Below are 24,118 nucleotides of genomic sequence, written 5' to 3'. Positions count from 1 at the left end.
TAAATTTTCCTCAGCCTTCTGCTGCTGCTGCTGGTCCATTTGGGCCTTGATTAGCTGTATTGATACTGATTTAACCTCTTCCATCTTGAAATGGCTTTTCCAAGCGCAGGAAAAAATAAATTTATTTCCGTTGTTGACGGAGAAGAGAGATAAAATAAAAAATAAAAAGAAAAAGAAAATGTCCTTTGAGTGTGTGCGTATGAAGAGGGAGCAATGTATCCCTTACTTCTTGGTAAAAACCTTAGAGATAACCAAATATGAGGGTGGATAAATTTTTTTTTACTTGTAAAACAAAAACAAAAATATATATACTGTGATACCATTCAGTTGCAAAAGAATACAAATAATTGTGGAATTGTCTGGCAGTTAACCAAAATGGCTGTTTGTGTGTGTGTGTGTGGGGGGGTTGTCCCTATGCAGAAAAAAAATTCCCTTTAGGACCGACAGTTAAAAATAGAATATTTCAGAAACTTCCGCTCAATGAAAAAAAGTATTTCCTTTAGTCCAAGTAGAACGAAAGGGAAAACATTTTTCTCCCGTTAAAATATTGCATAAAGTTAGCAGCAAAAAAACAAGGGCAAAACACCTTTTCATTTCACTTGAAAAATGTTCAAATTTGCATACGAATAAACAGCCGACAAGTTACATTAGAATTGTTCTCCTGGATAAATTGGGTCAACATTTTTCATCTTTTTCTTTCTTCTTTCAATAAGCAACCAAACTAAATTTTACGGCCTTAACAAAATGCGTTTGGCACAGTTCCTTTTCAATTTAAATATAAAGATAAAAAGGTTAACTTACCCTTTAGTCGATAACTTTGCCATGTGTTCGTTTCCTTTTTTTGTTTTTAGAATTTTGTTTTTAGAACGTAATTGCAAGCCGAATTCTTAGTGTTATATAGGGTTTCATTATTATTATTATTATTATTATTATTATTATTATTGTTGTTGTTGTTGTTGTTATTGTTCGTTGTTAGGAAGTCTTATTAAAAGTGAGTCTTAGAGAGTCTTATTAAGAGAGATGTTGCGTTCTGTGTTCGTGTTATGAAGAGATTCATATACATAAAATGTTCATACTTAGAAGTGTAATAGAAGCTCTTAGAGTGAGGAGACAATGTTGAGACAGTCTTAGTGTTCACATTGTAGATATGAGATGTAGAAACATTGTGTATGTGAAGACATTTTAAAACACAGAATATATATAAGACATATAATGACAATTTCATTTTACCTTTTGGTAGAATTACAACACAAAGACGACGTTTATAAAAACACATGATGCGTTTATTTCCATGGACCGGTCGGTGGTTTTCTTAGTTAGAAATTCAAAGTTTTACACATTCTATGTTTCAAAGGTGACCGTCTCGCTCCCAGACGTTCGACTGTCCATCTCTGGACTCCAGACTGTCGTCTGTGCCTCAGACTCCCCCTGCTTAACCGTCTCGCTTCTAGACGTTTGAATCCCATGTCTGGACTGACGTCTGTCGTCCTCAGACTCTCTCTAAGACTCTCCCTCAGTTTCTCTTCGCTTAACTCTAAAGTTTCTAACTATATCGAGAACTTCCCATTTTCCATGACGTCATACCCATGTTAAAACATGTGTCTTCTTTCACGTGTTCTGAAAATGCGTGTCCAAAACATTTTCCTTTGTTTATATTTCCAGTAACCTATATTTCCAATATGTTAAAAACATGTTTATTAAATTATCCTATAGTTGCATTCCTCAATTCAATTTCATAACAGAATTGACAAATGCACATTCCTTTTCTTAAAACTATTTTATCTCTAAGCTAAACAATGGTTTGTTTTTACATTCCATTTTCTAATTCTCTCTCGTAATCTATTTCTAAACCTAAATTACGAGGTTCGAATTTCGTCTATTCTATTTCATTTTCATTTTAACTAAATCTCTCTATTTTTACTTACATGAAAAAGGGGACAGACCCTTTTTACAATGTAACATTAGCTTGTAAATCCGAAGTTCTTTTGAAGTCAAATTCATTTCATTGTTTTCCTCTTTTATAGAGTTAACCCGTGTGAAAGTCGAATCCGACGTCGCCAGTTGTTATGGGGTTAAATAGTAATAAACGAAAGAAACACAGGACTTTTAGGAAAACACGTGTATTCACATAAATTATAGGCAAAGCGAGTTGAGCAATACCATTCCTTATTATATTTTTTTCAATTTGTATTGTTGCCATTTAAGTTTTCAATTTTGCAAATAATTTTAATTTACTGGGTTTGGATTAGTTAAAAATTTCAACTTCCAAAAAATAACCTTTCCGTAGAAAAATCAACAAAAATATTTCAAGAAAATCACTTTTTACTTAACTAGCCGACAACGCTGAATAGCTTGAATATAAAGGTTTATGTTTCAGTAAATTGAAAATAACACATTCTAGATTCTGAAATGTATTTTTTTTGTTTATTTCTTTTCGCCTGATGGATGTTTTTCCAGAATATCTAAGAAAGCAAGAAAGAGAGAAACATAAATGCAAAACGAATTAATGTTACCAAAGGCAATATAAGTAACTCTTCTACCTAGTAAAAGAATGTATTTAACTTTTAGAAAAGAAACTATTCAAACTTTCGCATTGCATTAAAATAAAAGTTTAAACATGAAACAAAAAAATATGTAAGTAATCAATTTTCAATTCATGAAACGCATTTTGAATGTCTTTAAAATAGATTTAAAGATACACTTACATTTTATACAGCAATGCCTCTTGTGCGTCTTTTTAGCGCATGGGAAACTTGAAAACTGAATTGTCGAACGGAATCAAAAATATTATTTACCAAAAATAATTTCTATTTGTAGCCTGAGATTGTATTGCTTTATATTGCCATCCAAATCCGTCTTCTCTTATTCAGAAATTTTGTTTTAGTAGACACATAGACTGAAATCAAAGACGAAATAAGCCAACACGTGTTGTCGCGTATAGGTGTGAAAAGTTTTGAATGTACTAATCCTGTTAATGCCCAATGCATCTGAACAAATACAGGCATACAAACCGAAATCAAAGAAAAAAATGAACCAGCACATGTTGTCGCATATAGATATGAAGGGTTTGAATTCGTTAATTGCTATACTGTCCAATTTATCTGAGGCTAAGTGATTGAAATTATCAAAAGTTTGTTTTTGTGAGCACACTTTTTGATAAGTCCTTCTAAAATTTGCCAATGCTAGATAGGGAACCGGGCAAAAGTACACAGGATGAAAGGACACATGACCCTAACCCACCATCTTATTAAAACAAAACAAAAATAAATAAAATCTTAAATGAATCAAAAACACTAAAAATCACTTATTTTAATTTTAATTTAATTGACACCGGAGAACATTCAGCATCTATGGAATAAATGTCAATTGAAGATAGTTTTAAGACCATTCTTGAAGAGGATATAGTTTTAAATAGGATTCAAGTCTCTCCCAAAAATATACCTATTTTTTATATTTATTCTTGTTTGAAAGCAAACTAGTTGATTTTTCTAAGCTAGGTGCGAGTTCTAATGACACTTGTATTATCTTTTACAATTATTATATTAATAAAAAATTAATAAATTTAAACCCTATTACCAGATTTAATTCATCATAATTCATTTCGGATTATTCATAAATACGCCAGCGATTATAAAATTTAGTTAATATTAAAAAAATCACTTACTCCGTTACTGTTCGAAATTTGAAAGAAATTCGACAGTATTTAAACTATTGAATAGAAAGCCACTTAAATAGTATTTGAGGTGTAGCGTTTAATTCCTATTTAAAATAGGATGATCATAATATCTGTTTGCAGTCGATTTTTAGTCCGTACTTGCTTAATGTTTCTACAATTCCAAAATTACGTTGCATCATTTAATTAGTGATTTTTAAAGCATTTTTCTTGACAAAAATATTTTGTTTGATTTTTCAACATTTTTCGGCACATGTAAATCAACTGCTTTCTTTGAAAGGTTACCTAAAGAATGTATGCATTTTTATTTTTTTTTTGTTGTTTTACAAGTGAAATAAATTTACATCGTATTTTGCTGTTATTATCATTTTAGTTTTAGTGATAATTTAAAAACAAATATTTATCATTAGTACCAATAATGAAAAATTAAGTGTAACATTTTAAAGAATCGGTTTTGTCAATCGGAAAATATGGACACATTTTTTCCGATTCCGATACCATCAAAGTTCCGATGTGTTTAATACTCTTTTTGGTATAAAATTTCAGCTTTAATTTATTTTTAATTTATTTTTTATTTTTTCTATTTTATCTTCTGAAAATGCCGCCCCATGGCACACCCCACCTCTTGTTACGCCATTGTATGCATGTTAAATATATTTGGTCTATATAACGAGTGTATATAATTTGTTTACATAACGTGGATCAAATACGTATTTTATTTAGCTGGGCGTGTTTATATATATTTACGTGTTTATAAATGCCATCTACGTTTATGTATATTTGTATCAGTGCCCGTATCTGTCGCTACGAGAGAGAGAGAGAGAGAGAGAGAGAAAGAGAGAGAGAGAGAGCGCCAGATATATATATATATATATATATATATTAGCATTTCACCCCGGCGTTGCCCGGGTGTTTGGAGGTGTATGCTGAGCAGAAAAACAAAAAAACAAAAAACAAAAAAGGTCAATTTTTTAAACTTTGACCCCTATTATGACCCCTTAACGTTTGTTGTTTTGGGCTCAAATCAAGTTATGAAGTTGGATCCATGTCCAAGAAACCTATATCTAAAATTTCAAGTATTTAGACCCAAAATTGTCGGAAGAGTTTGGGAGAGTTCTCAAAGGTCAAATCGTTGTACTTTGCCCCCGTTAATAGCCAACTTTTGGTCGAAAACCATTCACATCGATTTCCCCAAATCTCAGTACCCTGTATATCAAATTTCGAGTCTGTAGACTAAAGATTGACGGAGTTATTGCGCAGGGAAATGTACACAGACACACATACAGACAAACAGACAGACAGATACGTTCACTTTTATATATATATATATATATATATATATATATATATATATATATATATATATATATATATATATATATTTGTTTTCACAAGTGACGACACGGTCCTTAAATTTGTCCACGCAATTCCGAACACCACCGCTCAAATCAATGCCCCCCATCGCCAAACATTCATGAAAAACTCTCATCTAGCTGAAAACACTATCAATAATTTTCCCCATTCTTTATCTGTGCCTAAACCTAAACGTAGATTCCATGAACCAAGCTTCTTTCTTAGAACTGCACACCTGTAAACCTCTCTTCCGATTGCCTGCTTTCCAGCTGACTAAAATATGGTTGTCTTCAAGTCCAACGTAAACAAATTCTTGATGAGCCGTTCCCCTCAAGTAATCCATTTAACCAAATTTACACTTCTAACGATTACCATGAAATTATCTTCTGTACACGCTTTAACTCTTATCCTTGAGTGGCCTCTGAGCCTTGATAAGTGGTGATTCCTTTGTAAAAAAACAAGGCCGATAGCCATTAGTCGCGTGCTCTCATGTAATGAATGAATGCGTGAATGTAGGATTGACATGACATTCTTAAAGATAAACTAAAATGACTGAAAACCGGTCTGAAATAACTTAAATAAATAGAAAGTAAATGACTTATAATGACTTTAATGACCTTAAGAATGACTTGAATGCTTAAAAAATAACGGGAATCCTTCAAAAACAACTTGAATGATCTGGAGAATGACTTAAATGGCTTTGAGACTGACTGGTTGTAAAGTGGGTAATCATTTTACATTAAATTAATGCAGAAAAGTGATCCCCCACTTTATATCACAAAGTTACAAACATAAGTACAGCATGTATTAAGACAGATACTACACTTTGATCTTGGCCAAAAGGCCAAGAAAAGGGTATTTATTTGCTCCCCCACCGAGCAAATTAGGCACAAGGCCGATTTTTAATGTGAGGAGTGAAGGGGGAATGGGGACCAACTCCCCGGGGAGTAGGGGAGCTGGATAGTGACAATTGGTACAAAGATGTTCCCTTACATTGACCAAGGTTTTATATGTGGAGTTGCCCCCACATATGGTCTTTGCTTGCAGTATCTGCTGGAACAGATACTACACTTTGATCTTGGCCAAAAAGCCTAGAAAAAGCTGTATTTATTTGCTCCCCCACCGAGCAAATTAGGCACAAGGCCGATTTTTAATGTGAGGAATGAAGGGGAAATGGGGACCAACTCCCCGGGGAGTAGCGAGCTGGATAGTGACAATTGATATGAAGGGTTACCCCTACATTGACCAAGATTTTATATGTGGAGTTGCCCCCACATATGGTCTTTTCTTGCAGTATCTGCCGGACAGATACTATACTTTGATCTTGGCCAAAAGGCCAAGAAAAAGCGGTATTTATTTGCTCCCCCACCGAGCAAATTAGGCACAAGGCCGATTTTTAATGTGAGGAATGAAGGGGAAATGGGGACCAACTCCCTGGGGAGTAGGGGAGCTGCATAGTGAAAATTGGTACGAAGGGTTATCCCTACATTGACCAAGGTCTTATATGTGGGATTGCCCCGCCCACATATGGTCTTTGCTTGTAGTATCTGCCGGAACAGATACTACATTTGATCTTGATATTTGATTTATTTCGTTTAAAGAAAAAATTACAATTAAAAAAATTCCAATATAAAATTAAAAAATTTAAAAAAGTAAAATCTCCAAAAGACAAAACAAATTTAGGCACAAGGCCCTATAAGATCTGGGGAGGGGAGTGTTGCAGGGTCTTTGTAACTAAAGTAAAAATTGGAGTCTTTCGCGACTTTACTCTTGACTGGCAACATTTACCACAATACCTCATTCACTCTGTGGACTCTAAACTAACTAATGGAAACCCCAGCGTTTTTGCAAAAAGGATATATATACAATTTCTGTATGTATGTGTGTGTGTGTGTATGTGTGTGTGTGTGTGTGTGCGTGCATTTAAAAAAAATTTTTTTATTAAAATGTGTGTGTGTGTGTGTATGTGTGTGTGTGAAAAAAGTTCAATTCATTGGAAAATAAAAAGTTCTTGAATTTAGAAGAAAAACAGTTCGTGTTGGGGAGTGGGAAATCTAGAAAAAATATACAAAAAATAAAATTGCCTAGTGCATTGATAGTAAGGTCCCTCCCTGAGCTAATCTAAGTAGTTGCCCTTCAAGGGCAATCTCTTTCGAACCCAAGTTTAAACAGAGGATTCAACCTTGGCCTCTACTTCCGACCAGTTTTTCTTCAGCTGGAGACCTGGTCCGAACCACACACCAAGGATCCGGACCGGGCCATCGGTCCAACTGAAGATGCCTGGAAGCGAATTTACTCCGGTCCAGGCACCCAACCGCAGACCCACCGACTTACTGCGATTGAAGATGGCCCCCGTAACTTCTTTGTATCGAGCGAGCACCTCGGTGACCACTTGAATGTCCGTGGGGCAAGACACGAACATGGTGACGTCATCGGCGAACGCAGAAACCCTCGCTCGTGTGCCTCAGGAAGAACTATCCCATGCAGGACTGGTGTAGTCACCTCGTCCCTTAACTTGCAAAGGAAGGGTTCCAACGCCAGGATGTACAAGATAGGCAACAGCGGACAACCCTGTCGCACCGACCAGGAGATGACAAAAGACTCCGACAGCTTACTGTTGATCTGCACCACTACCGTCGACCTGTCATACAGTACAGAGATCCACTGGCAGAAGTCCGGATTAAATCCGGCGGCCTCCAGCACAGATCCCAGGAACCTATGGTCCACCCTATCGAAAGCCTTGGACTGAACCAAACTGATCAGCGCGACCTCAGCGTCGTCTTCTGTCCCCTCTATGTTTGTGCGTATCAGATGAAGATTGTCCTGAATCGATCTCCCCTTCACAGCATAGCTCTGGTCTGGTTCGATCAAGTCAGTGATGACAACCTGCAACCAATTCGCAAGAACCTTGGCCAAAATCTTTAACTCTGTGTTTAGCAGAGTCAAGGGCCTGAAATCGTCTAAATCTTCCTCCCCACCATGCCGTTGACCTTTCCTCAGCAATGTGATCACACCTTTGGTCACCTGCCCAGGGATGGAGCCCTGAACAAAACCAGTGGTTGAACATATCCTTCAGAATAGGGACCAACATGGGCGACAGCCTCAAGTGGAATTCGTAGGGTAGACCATCAAGCCCCGGGGACTTGTTGCAGCCGACCTGCTTCAACGCAGTAATGATCTCATGTTCCGCGACAAGACCATCACAGCTAGCCGCTCAAGCTGCTATGAGGCGGTGCGAGTCGGCTAAATAGCTGCCAAACTCTTCAACCCTGAGTCTGGGTAGTTGGGTGAAGCGCTCCGATAGATGTTTTCGAAACCCCTCGCAAATCTCCCACGTCGACATGAGGGCGTGCCCTTCCAGGTCGTTTACTTTTCGAATGTACCCATCCAAGCTGCGCTTTAGAGCAGCCTTACGCTCAACAGTGTCTACATTAACAGCCTCTTTCGAGACTTTCATTAGCCTAGCCCTAACTATCTGGCCCTCATACCGCTCGCTAGCCAAGCGGTTGAGGTCTTGTTTTGCTAGCGCTATGTCTAAGCCCCCCCCCTCCACCGCCTGGGTCAGCCTATTCTCTATACGCTTCTTGGCCTTAGCCTTATCTAGTGCGAGGCGTTGGCTGTACTGGACCGAGAAGCGTCTAATCTTAGCCTTGAGACTAACCCACCACTTACTCCTGGTAACCGTCCCCACTAATGCCCGTTGGATTATCTCTGTAACCTTCAACTGGTAGTCCTCCAGCTCCAATAAGGTGCTGTTGAACTTCCAGTATCCGGCCAGTCTAGGCCTACAGCTCAAGTTCAGACGGACCATAACTAGTTTATGGTCAGAGTGCCCTTAAAAGTGGAACGTGGGGCAAGATAGAAAATCTACATCGCCTCTTCTAACTAACATCCGATCCAAGTAAGTACTTGGATAGGAAGGCGCATTAGGATGCCACGTCTACATCTCCCACCCTGGGTGATCCAGGCGAAATCTGTCGACCAGGTCGCATGAAGCCATCAGGTCAGACAGACTGCTGTTACACCACACTGACCCGCTAGTCCCCCCGACTTTATCTATCTTGGGATTAAGGATGGCATTCCAATCACCCATTAAGACTACCCTCTCCGGATCATCTATAAAACCCTTGAAAGAAGGAAGCCCTCTCCACAGCGGAATTAGGTGCATAAACTGTGACTATCCAAAACACACTGCTATTAACGGCAACATCGACGACAATCGCCCGCCCATCCTCGTCTGCGTGAACAACATTCACCGACACTGACAGGGTGCGATTTACTAGCAAGGAGATTCCATGACTGTAGGTATTGCCATATGATAAGTAAACATCGTAATCGTTCACCAGCACCTGACAATCCTCGTTACAAATAAAGTGGGTCTCCTGTATAGCGGCAATAGGACATCAGATCTCTCAGCAAGCATGCGGCCTTGCTTCGACATCTGAGGCCCCTCAAATTATAAGTAGCCAAGTTTAAAGCCATGGTCACCTACCTTATTCAGCGTCACACACGGGCCTGAAGTCCCTGGGGGTGAGGACGTGGCAGGCCTGTCCAAGGCTTCCGGTCAGTAAGTCTGCAGAGGGTACTCTATTCTTGGCCACTCCTCCCACGTCCAGGGGGAAAATTAATTTTAAAGCCCTGTAGAAGGAGGGTGAATATATACAGGGACTCTGCCCTCGCATTTAAAAACTAAATTGTTTAGCGAAGGATGCTCCGTGTCCACCAGCTGCTGGCCTGGGATTGCATCCTTTTCAGCGTCTATCCACGCCCAGAGGTCCTCAGTCCCGGAATCCTTGTTAACCCTAATAAATGTGGTCAACAAGGGAGCGTCCTTGAACTTGGTTAGGTCGGTGACATTATCGCCACCAACGTAGAGAAAGTTCTTTAGCTGTGTATAACGGACCTTCTGCTGGCCTTTCAGTTCTGTTGTTGGCTGCAGAGGGCCCGTCTCACATATCCTTCCTCCTGGAAGGAAGGGGAGTCTCTTTGTACGCTTCGTGCGGATTGTGGGTTGTTTTTCCTTGACTGGAGGGAGAGTGGGTGCAGGGGGAGTAGGGGAGGGGATGTCGGGTGTTTGGGGTGTATGGTGGCGGGGGAGGTGTTTTTTTGGGGTCGTTACTCGACCTTTCTGAGGATGGATTGCGAGGTAGTGTTCTTGGGGGAGGGAGGGGGCATTGCTCTGGCTGTTTAGGGGAGTGGGATTTGGGGTGTTCAGCCACGGCTGGTTGGATATTGTCTTTGGGGGTGGAGGTGTCTCCCTTGGATCTCCTGCTTTCCCCCCTCTTCGTCGTTCTCTTGCTGACTGCTGCCTCTGATGTTGTCTCCTCTGTGTCTGTGGCTATCTCTAGACCCTCCAACGCAATCTCTTCCTCAGAGTCTTGGAGCTTCCTCTTGTTTGAGGAAGAGGGCGCCTGAGTGTCCATCGGGGTGATTTCAGGTTGGGTTTTGATCGTTATTGGTTTGGGCAGGTTTTTGCTGGGTCTGCCCTTCCTTGTGACCGTTGCCCAACCCGCTTCTGCTGCCGGGTTGGAATTGCCTGCGGCTGGGGCTGTGGCTTGTACCTCTGCTGGGGTTTTGGCGGGTGTTTTGGTGGGGACTTTTCCCTGGGGGTTGGCTGGTTGCCTTTTAGGACAGTCCTTGGCCATGTGTCCCCTCAACTGGCAGTGCCAGTAGTGAGGTTTTCTCCCCTCCACGATCAGTGTCATGGTCTGCTCCCCAAACTTGAGCATGGCTGGAACATTGTCGAATCTGTCCTTGCCCAGGACCATCCAAACTTTGTAGTCCCCGGTCAAAACGTTGCGTCGACCGCAGGCTGGGGCGACTGCCTCCACCTCACCGTACTGACACAGTATGGCCCCAACTTGTTTTCCGGTCATGTAACACGGGATGTTCAGCACTGAGAGAGTGGTGTTCCTCCCGCCGAGGTATACTGGCTGGAGCCGAATGTTCCTGCTTCTGTGTTCGGTCCTGGCCAGTCTTTTTGTATCCCCCTCTCTGGGGAGCAGAATGTCCCACATGGCGAAACTCCTCCTGCATATATAACTTGCCGGAATGTTCAAGTCAATGAGATCAGAGGGGAGCAGGGAGAGAACTCTCTTCTCAACTTTTTCAATCTGTCCCGGAAGGTATGATGGTTGTTCCCTTCGTGACATCCTTGTAAGTGGAGTTGAAGAGTTCCCTATAATCATTGGGTGTCATCTGATCCAGCTCCTGAGAGCCCCATGCCGTATTCTCGTCCTGTTTGGTGTTGGACGGACCGGGAAGGGGATCGGCTGCCGCTGCCTTTTCTTTCTGCTGCTGGTCTGTTGTTGCTGCTGCTGTTGCTGCTGCTTCACCCTTTTGTTTGGGGCTAACTCTGGCCAGTCCTCCTGTGGTGTCGTAGACTTGTTTTGGCCCACCTTCTGGTCCCTTTCCTTCCTTTTGCCAGGAGATTGAGTCATAGGATTTCTCCCATCAGGCTTTACTGTCGGTGGGTTGGTTTTTGAGGCTTTCGGTGGTGTCAGAGTATTTTGGGGAGCTTTGGGCGGTGGAGGTGCCTTATACCCCCCCCCCAAGAGCCTTTAGCGATTCCAAAGTGTCCCTGAAAAGCGCTTGGGTTCTGCAGGCAACTCCGTCTTCATCTTCTTCTCCTTTGATCGTTTGGGAGTTGCCTTCATGGGGAGTAGGTACTTGGTGACAGGATGGGGGCTGGGAGACTGGGGGTGCCACGAGCTGTGAGCCACCATTGTTGCCTTCAGCCTCATCATCTCCAACTTCTCTCTGTTCATCTGCCGGGAGGCTGCCCTCATGGGGAGCAGGAGTGGTGGAGTCTTCTCCGGCTGACGAGGATTAAGGTGGAGGGGGGTTCGCTGGGAGTGGTGCCCCAGAAAGATGCCTCTTTCCCTCGTCAGCTGCCTTCCTGGTCCCTTTCCTCTTGGGGTTGTCCTCTTGGAGAGCCTGGGCGGGAGTACTTTCTCTGACCAACGATGATTGTGGTGAAAGGGGTGTCGCAGGATGTGTACCACCCTGATTGCACCTCGTTCCCTCATCAGCCGCTACTTTGACTCCCCGGTCTGGGGAGTGGCCCTCGTGGGGAACCGGGAGTGGGATTGGTTGCCCTCCTGATGTTGAATCTGCCTGGGTCGCCGTGGGCTGCGGCCCTACCTTGGCCTTCTCCTCCTCTTCATCCCTCGTGTGAGGTGCTCCCTCCAATGGGGAGTACTCCAGTTGGGCGATGTGGCGCATCTGAGGTGGTATACGCCTTTTCCCCGGCATTGCGTGGAAAAAACTGGACCAGCCGCTGACGCGGACCAAAGTGTAGTAGGGGAGAAAAGAAAATGCAGGGAAATGGGGAGGTTGAGGGGGGGTAGGGTCAGAAGAGAGAAAGTGGATTGACGGTGCTAGCGGGTCAGAGTGCCACGTCGCAATTAAGAGAGAGAGAGGATAGACATCTCTGCCTAGAGAGGGGAGCAGAAACGAAACACCCGCCCTACCCACATCACTCTGCCCATAAACAACCCGAAGGAAGCAAGAAAGAGAACCCGGTTTGCTCAATCCACTTGGAGAGCAGCGAAGGAAGACAAAGATTGGGCCTGGTAGGTCAGAGTGCTGCTCAGGCAATTAAGATAGGAGAGAATAGACCATTTCAACCTTAGAGGAGAAGAGGAAACGAAGTACCCAACAAACTAAAGCTAACCCGACCAGGTTGCGTCTACCAAAGAAAGTGTTGTCGGTCCCGAGAACAGCAAACTCCCAAAGAAGGGATTGGTTTTCGGGTCCAAACTACCACACAATGGCGTCGGTCCTGGGGGAGCAAAAAGGGTCCAGACTCCCCAAGGTTAGTAAAGTCACAAAAGTGACCAAAGTGAAAGCCTTAAACTTGACGGGTAGGTCAAGTGGCGGACCTCTTGATAAAAATAAAAAATGAGTAACTGGGAGAACAGATACTACACTTTGAGGTATTAAATCTTTTATTCATGTTAAAATTACAGTCAAAATTAACGGTGAACAAAAAACTCAAGCACATGGCCAACTCAAAAGGGGGGATTGTGGGAGTCGTTGGTCATCCTTGTCACTCCAGAACTAAACAAAATCAAAAGTTTCTCCCAGCTAGTATCTTCTTTCACCATAATACCGCATTCACCCTTTCATATTGGGGGACGTCCTACTTAACTCCCATATTTTAAAACATTTTTTATTGACGTGTAAAAACAAAAAAGATAACAATAAAATGGTACAATAATCCATTTGTGTCGAGGGCGGGGGAAGAAAAAACAAAAGGTGATTAGTAGGACCCTCCCAACCCCGTCTAGTTGATAGACTGCCCGTTCCACTAGGTTTGTAAAAGGAACCTCGCTTCTGCGGGTCAGTCTCTAGGTGGGGATGCCCTCTAGCTGGGGGTGAATGGAGAAAAGAAAATTTTGTGGGGAAGGGATGAGGGTTAGTTTGTATTTCTTTCTCTCCAAGATGGGTGAAATTTAGAGGAAGGGGTTAAAACAAAAATTGCAAGTAGGAAGGGGTGAAGATCTTGGAGGCTTCCTAATCGGGGAGGGATGGAACACACACTCAGCTAGCTGAGAGGCTATTTGTTTAATTTTACTTTACGGAACTGCGCGTTCCACACCTAGATGGGGAACACGTATTCAAATTTGGCTCCTCTTTGACATGTATCCATTTTCTGTCAAATGCCGCGCGATGCAGCCGTCTTCCATCACATCTGATCTTCACCCGTAGTTGGTGTTTAAAGAAAGCGATCAGATCCTGATCAGAAAAAGACACCAACCCCCGGCAACCTTGCAGACGCGATGTCCAAATCACCATTCTCGCCATGGCCAGGATCGTAACGTAGACCATTTTTCTTTCCCGGTCCCACGGCGGCCTCACGTTGTCCACGACATTGGATACAGTAATTGGGCGAGGATGCTCAGGATCGATGCGAGCCGTCACTTCGCTGACATACGACCAGTACAAGCAGAGTTCGTGGCAATCGAAGAAAGTGTGATCAGTAGTTTCTACGGCCGTTGTCTCACAACAGGGACAATCAGGCAACTCCAAAAACCCGGAACTGCATTGTATGTTGTTGAGTGGAAGTGCATTTCGGGTCAATCGCCAGGTCAGAGAGAACCCCGAATTATTCAGATGACTCGAACCTGGCGACCAGCTCCACGCAGAGCAGATCTTACTCTGCTGCCAATGCAAACGCGTGCATAACGGATCGTCGGTGGCCCCTTCACTAGACCCCTGTGGAGTTCCCTACGGGTAGCAGTCACAAGGTCGTTGGACCTTGGTAGTAATTTTAGTGTGGCTCAGAACTCTTTCATGTAGGCAGATTCTCCCCGCTGCCTGCGACGGCTCTCGATGGAAGGGTCGAGAACAAGGTCGGGGAAGGCGGCAGTAACCACGAGGTACCACAGTTGGTCATCTTGCATATAGTGGCTCAGGAAGGCCAGCCTCTCAGCATCTCAATGACACTTCAAGTCCGGCATTCCCAAGCCTCCCTAACAGGGACGTTGAATACAGACCTGTCTGCTCACCCAAGGAGCGAGAACGAGTTCGACAAGAGCTGTTAGGTGTTGTTCAGGCAGGGGAAGTATGGCCAGTCGGTAAAGGATGAGAGGAAAGACGTAAGTGGCGCACGCCTCAGCTCTACCCTTTAAGGAAAGTTTCCTAGGAAACCACGAATTGACTGCAGCCTCTACCTATGACCGTACCTCCAACCAATTCTTGTCAAGCTGGAGACCTGGTCCGAACCACATGCTGAGGATCTGGACCGGGCCATCTGTCCAGCTGAAGGGCGCTGGGAGGTTTGCGTTGCCACTCCTACCGACTTGCTGCGGTTTATCTTGGCCCCCGTGATTCTTTCGTACTGTGCGAGTGCCTGCGACAAGATCTCAATGTCTCTGAAGCCCAACACAAAGACCCTGACATCACCGGCAAACGCGGATACCTTGGCAGCTTAGCCACCAGGCAGACCCATTCCGCGCAGGGCCGAATTTGCCTCCCCATGTCTCAGCTTGCGGAGCAGAGGCTCCAAGGCCAGGACATAAAGCAGGGGCGACAGCGGACAACCCTGACGAACCGACCGAGAGATAACAAAGGGTTTTGAGCACTTTTTGTTGACTTGCACGACAGACGTGGGCTGTCGATACATTACGGAGATCCACTTGCAAAAGTCCGGTTTAAAACCGGTGACCTCTAAGACAGATGCCAGGAAACGATGGTCGACCCTATCGAAAGCTTTGGACTGATCTAAGTTGATCAGCGTGGCTTCCGTGTCGTCATCTATTCTCCCCTCTAGGATCGTGCGGATAAGGTGCAAGTTGTTCTGAATCGATCTCCCCTTCACAGCGTAGTTCTGTTCCGGGTCAACCAACTCGTTGATAACAACCTGCAGTCGATTCGACAGAACCTTGGCCAAAATCTTCAACTTTGGGGTTAGCAGAGTTATGGGCCTGTAGTCGTCTAACTCTTCCCCACCATGCCTGTCAACTTTCCTCAGCAATGTGATCACTCCCTTGGTGACTTGCCCTGGGATGGATCCCTGGGCAAACCAATGGTTGAACACATCTGTCAGAAGAGGCAGAAACATGGGCGACAGCCACAAATACAGTTCGTATGGCAGACCATCGAGTCCTGGCGATCTGTCACAGTTGACCTGCTTCAGTGCAGTAAAGACCTCCCGCTCCGTCACCCGGCCCCCACAACTAGCCACTCTAGTCACTTTAAGGCGGGGAGAGTCGGCCAAATAGTCGCTAAACTCAAGGACCGCAAGATCGGGCTGCTGCGTAAAACGCTCCTCAAAATGTTCTCAAAACCCCTCGCAGATCTCCCGAGTCGATTCTTGGGTGCATCCATTCGGATGTTTGACTTTCGCAATGTATTTGTCCGAGCCATGCCCAGAAACCTCACGGTGCACGTCTGCATCAAAATTGACTGCTTCGTTGCCTATTTTCTAAGCCTAGCTCTAACTACTTGCCCTTCATAACGCTCGCTAGTCTCGCGTAGAAGGTCCTGCTTAGCTAGTTCCTGACTAACATTATCACCCTTGCCTGTAGCCCGGGCTAGTTTCTGTTCTAGCTTCTTCTTCGTCTTGGCCTTATCTAGTGCGAGCCGCGGGGCATACTTGACGGAGAAGCTTCTGATCTTGGCTTTGAGACCTAACCACCACTTACTCCCAGTAACAGCCCCCACTAGTGTCTTTTTAATTAGTTCTCTTATCTGATCTTGGAAGTCTTGTATCTCCAGAAGGGAGGTGTTTAACTTCCAGTACCCCGCTAACTTAGGCCTATTTCCTAGCTTCAGCCGCACCATAAAACGTGGGACAAGATAGAAAGTCTACTTCGCCTCTCCTAACTAACATCCTGTCCAAATAAGTGTTTGGATAGGAGGGAACGCTATTGGTCCACGTCCACATCTCCTGCTCCGGATACTCGACCCGAAACCTGTCGACCAGGCCACATCTAGCCATCAGATCAGCCAGGCTGGACTCACACCTCTCCGACCCTCTAGCTTCGCCTCCTACCTTATCTATCTTGGGGTCTAAGATGGCGTTCCAATCCCCCATTAGCACTACCCGCTTCCGACAATCTACAAACGCGTTGAGCTGACCGAAGAATGAGATCCTCTCATGAGCGGTGCTGGGTGCATGAACCGCAACCACCCGAAGCACTTTGATCTTGGTCAAAAGGCCTAGAAAAAGCTTAAAAAGCTAAGAACAGCATATATTAACAACAGACCTTTAATCTTAACCAAAAAGGCCAAGCACAAAAGTGTTACAGACCGACCGACCGACCGACCGACGGAGTTACTTATAGAGTCGCTTGCATGCGACTAAAAACATTAGGCCAAAAGAGGAATTACCTTCTTCAGTCGGTGTGTCTTTTCTCACCATCTTCATAGCTGCATCCAACAACATTTGGGATAGATTTTATGCAACTTTATTTATTGACGTTTCCCATTTTTAACGTTTCTCTCTTCCTTGGTCTCTATGCTATAATGTGTCAGTTCTCTCTTACTTGACCTCTCTCTGATTGACTAACGCGTACATATATAAACTATCCCTTTGTTTGTTCAACTCTCTGACGTCAGAGTTCAATTTTATTGTTAATCTAAATTCAGTTTTGTTTATCTATCCAAATTATTATTTACGATATTAAATTCGATTATGTCTCAAACTCATTTTTTTTTTACCAAAATGTTCTTTTTTTTATCGAAACATTTTCTATAAATGTTTCCTATTTCATAACATATACATCTTTATAGAACAACAACTGTTACGTAATTGCTATGGCCGGTTTTTCAAAATATCTTTGTCCAGTATATACAATGTTTACACTTAATTTTGTTGCTGGCACAAAATATATACGCACACTGATACCGAAGTAAAAATCACAAAACAGTAGATCTACAAAAATATATATATTGTTTTTATTATTATTTATTATTATTTTTTTAATCCCATTTTCACCCTAAACAAGGAACAGTGCCACTTTGATGTAGGGGCTACTATCGGATATAGCTGCAGGGATACTATGTAGAGAGATGAGCAGCAAGATGTCTGTTCACATTACACTTGAACTTCTGCATGTCAGTACAGTTGGGGAAGCAGAATCCCGGAAGGGAGTACTAAAGTCTAGCAGTTCTGGGGAGGAAAGTATTGGAGTAGAAGGCTGTCTTACATCTAGGGATGTCTACTGTGTAGGGTGGGGCTTTGCTGCTTGTTGGGTTTGTCTGAGGTATTTACGTCAATGGGACAGAAGTGCTTGTAGTTCGTTGGAGCTTTCACCATTATAATACTCGTAGAGCATACAGAGGTTAAAGCTTGGATGACAGTTCAGGACCTATCAGTCATTTCACTCTGACAATCATCTTTTCTGTGACAAATTATTTTTCTTGCTTTGACGTGCGGATTGCGTAGTTAGACGTTTGGCTGGTGAAGAAACTGTGACATATACCACAGTCTCTCTCTTTATCTCTCTCTTTCTCTTTCTCTCTCTTTCAGACTGACTTTTTCTCGGTGACAATTTTAATCACATTCTGACCCATTGGATTTTCTGATATTTCCTTCGTCTATTGTTTCAATCTTTGACCGATATCTGCTCACATATTTCTGAATTAAATTATACGAACCGTTAGACAATGATATTACAGAATTCTTAACATTTGAATCCATTTGCGTGTGTGCCACCATTCGAATGTTTTCCTTCCTAGCATTGCCTGTCGCGCCGCCTCCAACAACAACAACAACAACAACAACAACAACAACAGCAACAACAACAACAACAACAACGACAACGACAACAACAGCAGCAATAATAATAATAATAATAATAATAATAATAATAATAATAATAATAACAACAACCGTTTAGGTGACTTAACGATGCTCGGGTGTTCCATAATACAACATATATATATATATATATATATATATATATATATATATATATATATATATATATATATATATATATATATATATATACATTGGTACGAGCGGGAAAGGTTCGGATCGGAGAAAATGTCCAACCTGAACATTAATCGATATTCTGCTTATTGCTAACCCTTGTCTACACTTTAACGCAACATGTAAAAGAAAAAAAAATAATCTCAGACAATTTTGGCACGATTTTCTGCTTTGCGTAAATGCTTCTTTTACTCGGAAAAGAAAGCGAAAGGCAAGAACAATTCAACGCAATTAATAGAATAAACGGGCGTTTTTATTACTTCAAACCACAATGAAATGAAATTAAATTGATATCCTTCGCTATTTTACTGATTTATCCATGACTTATTCGCATCCGAAATAATACTGATCGAAAATATTGTTTATATTCCTAATCTCAATATGATATCCAAGAACAAAGTCTTTCCAGTCATAATATCAAGTTTCATAATTCGTATAAGTGTAAAGACTTATACAGAGTGGCCCACTTAAAAGTAGCCCGATCTCTCTAATCTTTCTTTTAACGACCAACTGACACCACAAGACAAAATGCAGTTCTTTTTCCAATAAGATGGCACTACATGCCACATGTCTCACAGATCACAGACACGAGTTCATGACATGATTACGGAAGAAAGAATAATAAGCAAAGTGTTATGGCCACCACGTTCCCCGGACTTGTCATATTGTGATTCTCATCTTTGGGGGACTTTAAAACAAAACGTTTGTGCAAGTAATCCTCTCAATCTAGACCAACTAAAGGAAAACATTTCCAACGCTACCAGGAGAATCACCAGAGAAGATCTACAGGCAGTATCTGTAAACGTTGTTAAACGTTCCCAGAAATGCGTAGATGTCAACGGGGAGTACTTCCAGAATATTTTATAACATTACAAGTAATTTAAACAATTAAAGAATGTTCCTCCTCTCTATTACATTTTTTCTGGACTAATTTTAAATGAGCCACCCTGTATTTCATCATACTAAAGCGGATTGAATCAACGTTTATGTTTTTACATTTTTTCTATATATTTTAATCACAAAAATACATGTTAAAATATTCCTTTATTTGAATATTGGGTTATTTAGTTTAAAGAAATCATTTTAAGTTTTATATATAAACTAGCTTGGGTGCCCGGCGTTGCCTGGGTGTTTGGAGGTGTGTGTTGAGCAAAAAAAAAAAAAAAAGTGGTTGTAGGCAGGTAGGCTCGAACCCGTACTGTAAATGAGGAAAATAACGTGATAAAAAAAACGTGATGCCTTTGCCGTTGTGTCCATCGCCAAACCGGATGTGGCGAAGGCTAATCAATCGAAAAGATGAGGTGACTTTTGAAAATATCGTTGAAAAAAACCAAAAAAAAAAAAACACGACCTATCCTTGAAGAAAAATGTCCAGTTGTTGGTGAAGGAATTAATGTTTTTAGCCAATTTTTCGATATTTATTGTCCCGAGGGTCGAGCTTCAAAAACGATACTAACCTTGTGAAAATCTGTCGCCTATCTCGAAAGTTTTAGGCAGACATACACACATGCATTTAAACAGGCAGGTGAGATTTATATTATAGACTAGCCTGGGTGCCCGGCGTTGCCTGGATGTTTGAAGGTGTGTGTTGAGCAAAAAAAAAAAAAAAAAAAAGATGTGGTAGTAGGCAGACAGGCTCGAACTTTTAAGTTTAAGGCGTACATACGCACATTTAAACAGATAGGTGAGATTTATATAATAGATGTAGTTTGACACACTCACTCCTATTTTATACGTTTACGGTACCGTCTGTCAGTCTCCCCTCTCCATGTTGATCAAAATTAAAATACATAACTATAAAACAGTAGATCGAAATAAGAGGATATCACAAGAGATATTAATATTACTTAATTATTAGAGAAAAATAGATAAAGTGGAAGCGTGGGAGAGAGATGTGGGGAAGAAAGGGAGAATAAAAGATAATACAAATAAAAACAATATTTTGGATTTTTCTTTGTATTTAAAGAATTTAAGTCGCTTTTTTTCTGGATTCAATCTAATCCGAGCTCAATGGACGACCGAACGAGTCACATCTTTTCTAGCAATGATTTAAATGAAAATATAAAAAAAAGCACCCCCCAAAATTGTTTTTATCCATTTCTTATCATCACTCACTCAGAAGAGTGAGTGTGTGGAAATTTGGAGCAGGATATGAAGTTTAACTCCCTTCTTTTTCTTTCCTGGCTCAAACATAACTGTGTCGTTGTATGAATTGCTCCGATTGTGAACTATAGCAGCCATGTTTGCGACAAAGCGAAATTAATGTCTCTACCGTAGTTCTCTGTTCCTAATCTTTAATATTTCCTAATTAACTTTTACGAGTTAAACCCATTACAGCACAGAAAAGTCGAAAGCATCGAATCATATATCAAGGCAAGAATAACAGTTTCTAATCTAAAATCTATTCTATTTTGATTAATGTTTAGATTAATGTGGTGGAGTGTCTGTCTACGATAGTGATTTTTAACCCGGTTGAGTGGAATCATGGACCACTACACTTATCACTGGCTTATTTTGTTTTATTGTTTATATAGTATTTACGATATAAAAGAATTGCCTGGGTGCCTGGGTGCCTGGGTGCCTGGCGATGCCGGGGTGTTTGGAGGTGTGTGTCTAGCAAAAAAAAAAAAAAATAATAATAATAATAAAATAATAATAAATAAATAAATAAATAAATAAATAAAATAAATAAAAAATAAGTGGTAATAGGCAGGCTGGCTCGAACCCGTACCGTGAAGGATGAAAAGAACGTGAAAAAAATAACAAAAAACGTGACGTCATTGTCGTTGCGTCCATCGCCAAACCGTAAATGGCGAAGGTTTAAATTAAGGTTAGTCAATCAAAAAGAGGGAATGACTTTCGAAAATATCGGCGAAAACAGCGACCTTTCCTTGTAGAAAAATATCCTGTTGAGGGTGAAGGAATTAATGTTTTTAACCAATTTTTCGATATTTGTTGTCCGCAGGGTCGGACTTAATAACGATATTGATCTCGTAAACATCCGTCGCATCTGTCGAAAGTTCTAGGCATACATACATACCTACATTTAAACAGACAGGTGAGATTTATATTATAAACTAGCCTCGGTACCTGGCGTTGCCCAGGTGTTGAGCAAAAAAAAAGTTGTAGTAGGCAGACAGGCAGGCTCGAACCCGTATGAACATACATGATGATTACAACGTCTTGTCAGACGAGTGCCACCCCCTCAGACACTTAAAGTCCATAAGCCCAAAAAATGAATTCCATGCCACAGGACCATTTTTATAGATAAATGTCTGAGAGAGTATCTATACACAGATGATGTTACAGAGTCTTAGCTTTGTACGAATGCTAAGTGTCTCTCTCGGTTCAAAATGTTGAGATCCAGCAACAAGCAAGAGCAAGATAGCCAGCAACAAGTTAAATTGCAGACTAGCTTAATGCGGATACTGGGGTCCCGCTTTATGTTTTTTTTAAATCAGAGATTTGCTTCTCCTAGAAAGGTTGCCTTCACCACAGCTTATGGGAGCCCTCTCCACCTCAACATACACATACATACACACAAACTCACACGGTGCTAGTTGGCCGTTGACCCTGAAAAAGGGTTCATTCACCCTATAAAGGTCTTGTTTTTAAGCCTTCAGGGAGACTAGCCACCCTCCTCACCAAACAAGTCTGGTGGGGGAACCAGTTTAGTCGCCGATGACCCGACCATGAGGCAGGTAGTACTGAGTTACATGGTACCAGTAGCATATGACATCACCTGACATAAACGTACATACATACATACAGTGATGATCATATTTATTGGCACGGTAAAATAAAAGTTAAATTTTGTCTAATAAATTCTAAAAAAGGGATTAAATTAAAGAAAATAACAAAGTATATTATGTATTTTTAACTGGCCTTTCCGATGCAGTAATCGGATTTTAGAAAAAATAAATAACAAAGGAACAACAAACATAATTGCAAAAAACACTTGTTCAAAATTATTGGCACGATTTATTTAATAATCAATTGTATAGCCTTTGGCCTTGATTACCTTCCTCAGTCGCTTTTCATAGTTTACAACCAAGTTGTTGCACTCTTCAGTAGTAATTTTAGCCCACTCTTCCTGACAATAATCCTCCAATTGAATAAGATTCTTAGGCTTCCTTTGCATTACCCTCAATTTTAATGTTCTCCATAAATTTTCAATTGGATTAAGGTCTGGGCTTTGTGATGGCCACTCCAAAACATTAATATGATTGTCCTCAAGCCATTTCTTAGTCAGTTTAGCCGAATGCTTTGGGTCATTATCTTGCATGAACCACCAACGACGACCAAGTGAGAGTTCTTTAGCAGAGTCTTTCAGGTTTTCATCCAATATTTTAACATAATCTTCCTTTTTTATGCTACCTGTGACCTTAACAAGTCGCCCTGGTCCAGAGGCAGCAAAGGATCCCCAAAACATCAAACTGCCTCCACCGTGCTTCACTGTGGGTATGGTGTTCTTAGGCAGGAAAGCTTCGCCAGATTTTCTGTAAATATAAGACACTTTATTATGGCCAAATAACTCTATTTTCGTTTCGTCAGTCCATAGAACACGTTTCCAGAATGCAACATCTTTATCAATATGACGTTTTGCAAAGGCTAGCCTTGCTTTCAGGTGCATAGGCTTCAATAAGGGAGTCTTTCTCGGACGACATGCTTTTAAACCAGCTCTCTTCAAAACTCTACCAACTGTATGTTGAGATACATTCACTCCAGAGGTGCTCTGTTCATCAACAATCTCCCCAACAGAGATCCTTGGGTTTTGTTTTACTTGTCGAACAATTTTCCGTTCATCTCTTGGGGAAAGAATCCTTTTTCTCCCTCTACCCTCTAAACTCATAACGTGGCCTTGCGATTTGAACTTGTTTATTATGGCTCTAACAGTGGATTTGGGAAGGTTTAGCTTCTTTGAAATCTTATCATAGCCCTCCCCATTGGTATGGAATGCTACAACAAGCTTCCTGACGTCTTCGCTGTGTTCCTTAGTTTTAACCATGGCGATTGAAAATTATAATTTAGTCACTTATAATAGTTTAAATAAATCGCTATCTAAAAATTATCTGCAAAAAATTATTCACTGAATTAGCGTTAAACAAGCATAATATGGCTATAAAAAAGTTCAGAAAGCACGTAAACCGGAAATTGATTGATATTATACTGATACTAAAAGAAAAACAAAGCCGTGCCAATAATTTTGAACAAGGGTTTTTTGCAATTATGTTTGTTGTTCCTTTGTTATTTATTTTTTCTAAAATCCGATTGCAGCATCGGAAAGGTCAGTTAAAAATACATAATATACTTTGTTATTTTCTTTAATTTAATCCCTTTTTTAGAATTTATTAGACAAAATTTAACTTTTATTTTACCGTGCCAATAAATATGATCATCACTGTACGTTTAAACAGACAGGTGAGATTTATATTATAGATGATTGCACATATGTTGCATTATGTAGACGTATGTGTAGATGGATTAAATAAAGCTTTTTCAATTGTAGTTCAAATTAGAAGATTAAGCTAACGTGTCAAGAAATGAGCTTATAGATAGGAAGTCTTCAATGATATATAACGAATAAACTGATAAAATATTTCTCTTGTTTCTGGATCTACAATGTTGTCTTAATAGAATGTTACAAG

The 24,118-nt window shown here is 41.3% G+C and overlaps 1 pseudogene; it reads right to left on the bottom strand.

The window, feature by feature from the left end:
* Positions 1-5,742: 5,742 nt before the first annotated feature.
* On the bottom strand, positions 5,743-5,883 carry LOC145269952 (U2 spliceosomal RNA; annotated as a pseudogene).
* Positions 5,884-24,118: the final 18,235 nt, after the last annotated feature.

Source organism: Euprymna scolopes, chromosome 45, assembly GCF_053919585.1.
Source record: "Euprymna scolopes isolate OS-2025 chromosome 45, ASM5391958v1, whole genome shotgun sequence".
NCBI lineage: Eukaryota > Metazoa > Mollusca > Cephalopoda > Sepiida > Sepiolidae > Euprymna > Euprymna scolopes.
This window is presented reverse-complemented; position numbering and strand designations above follow the sequence as displayed.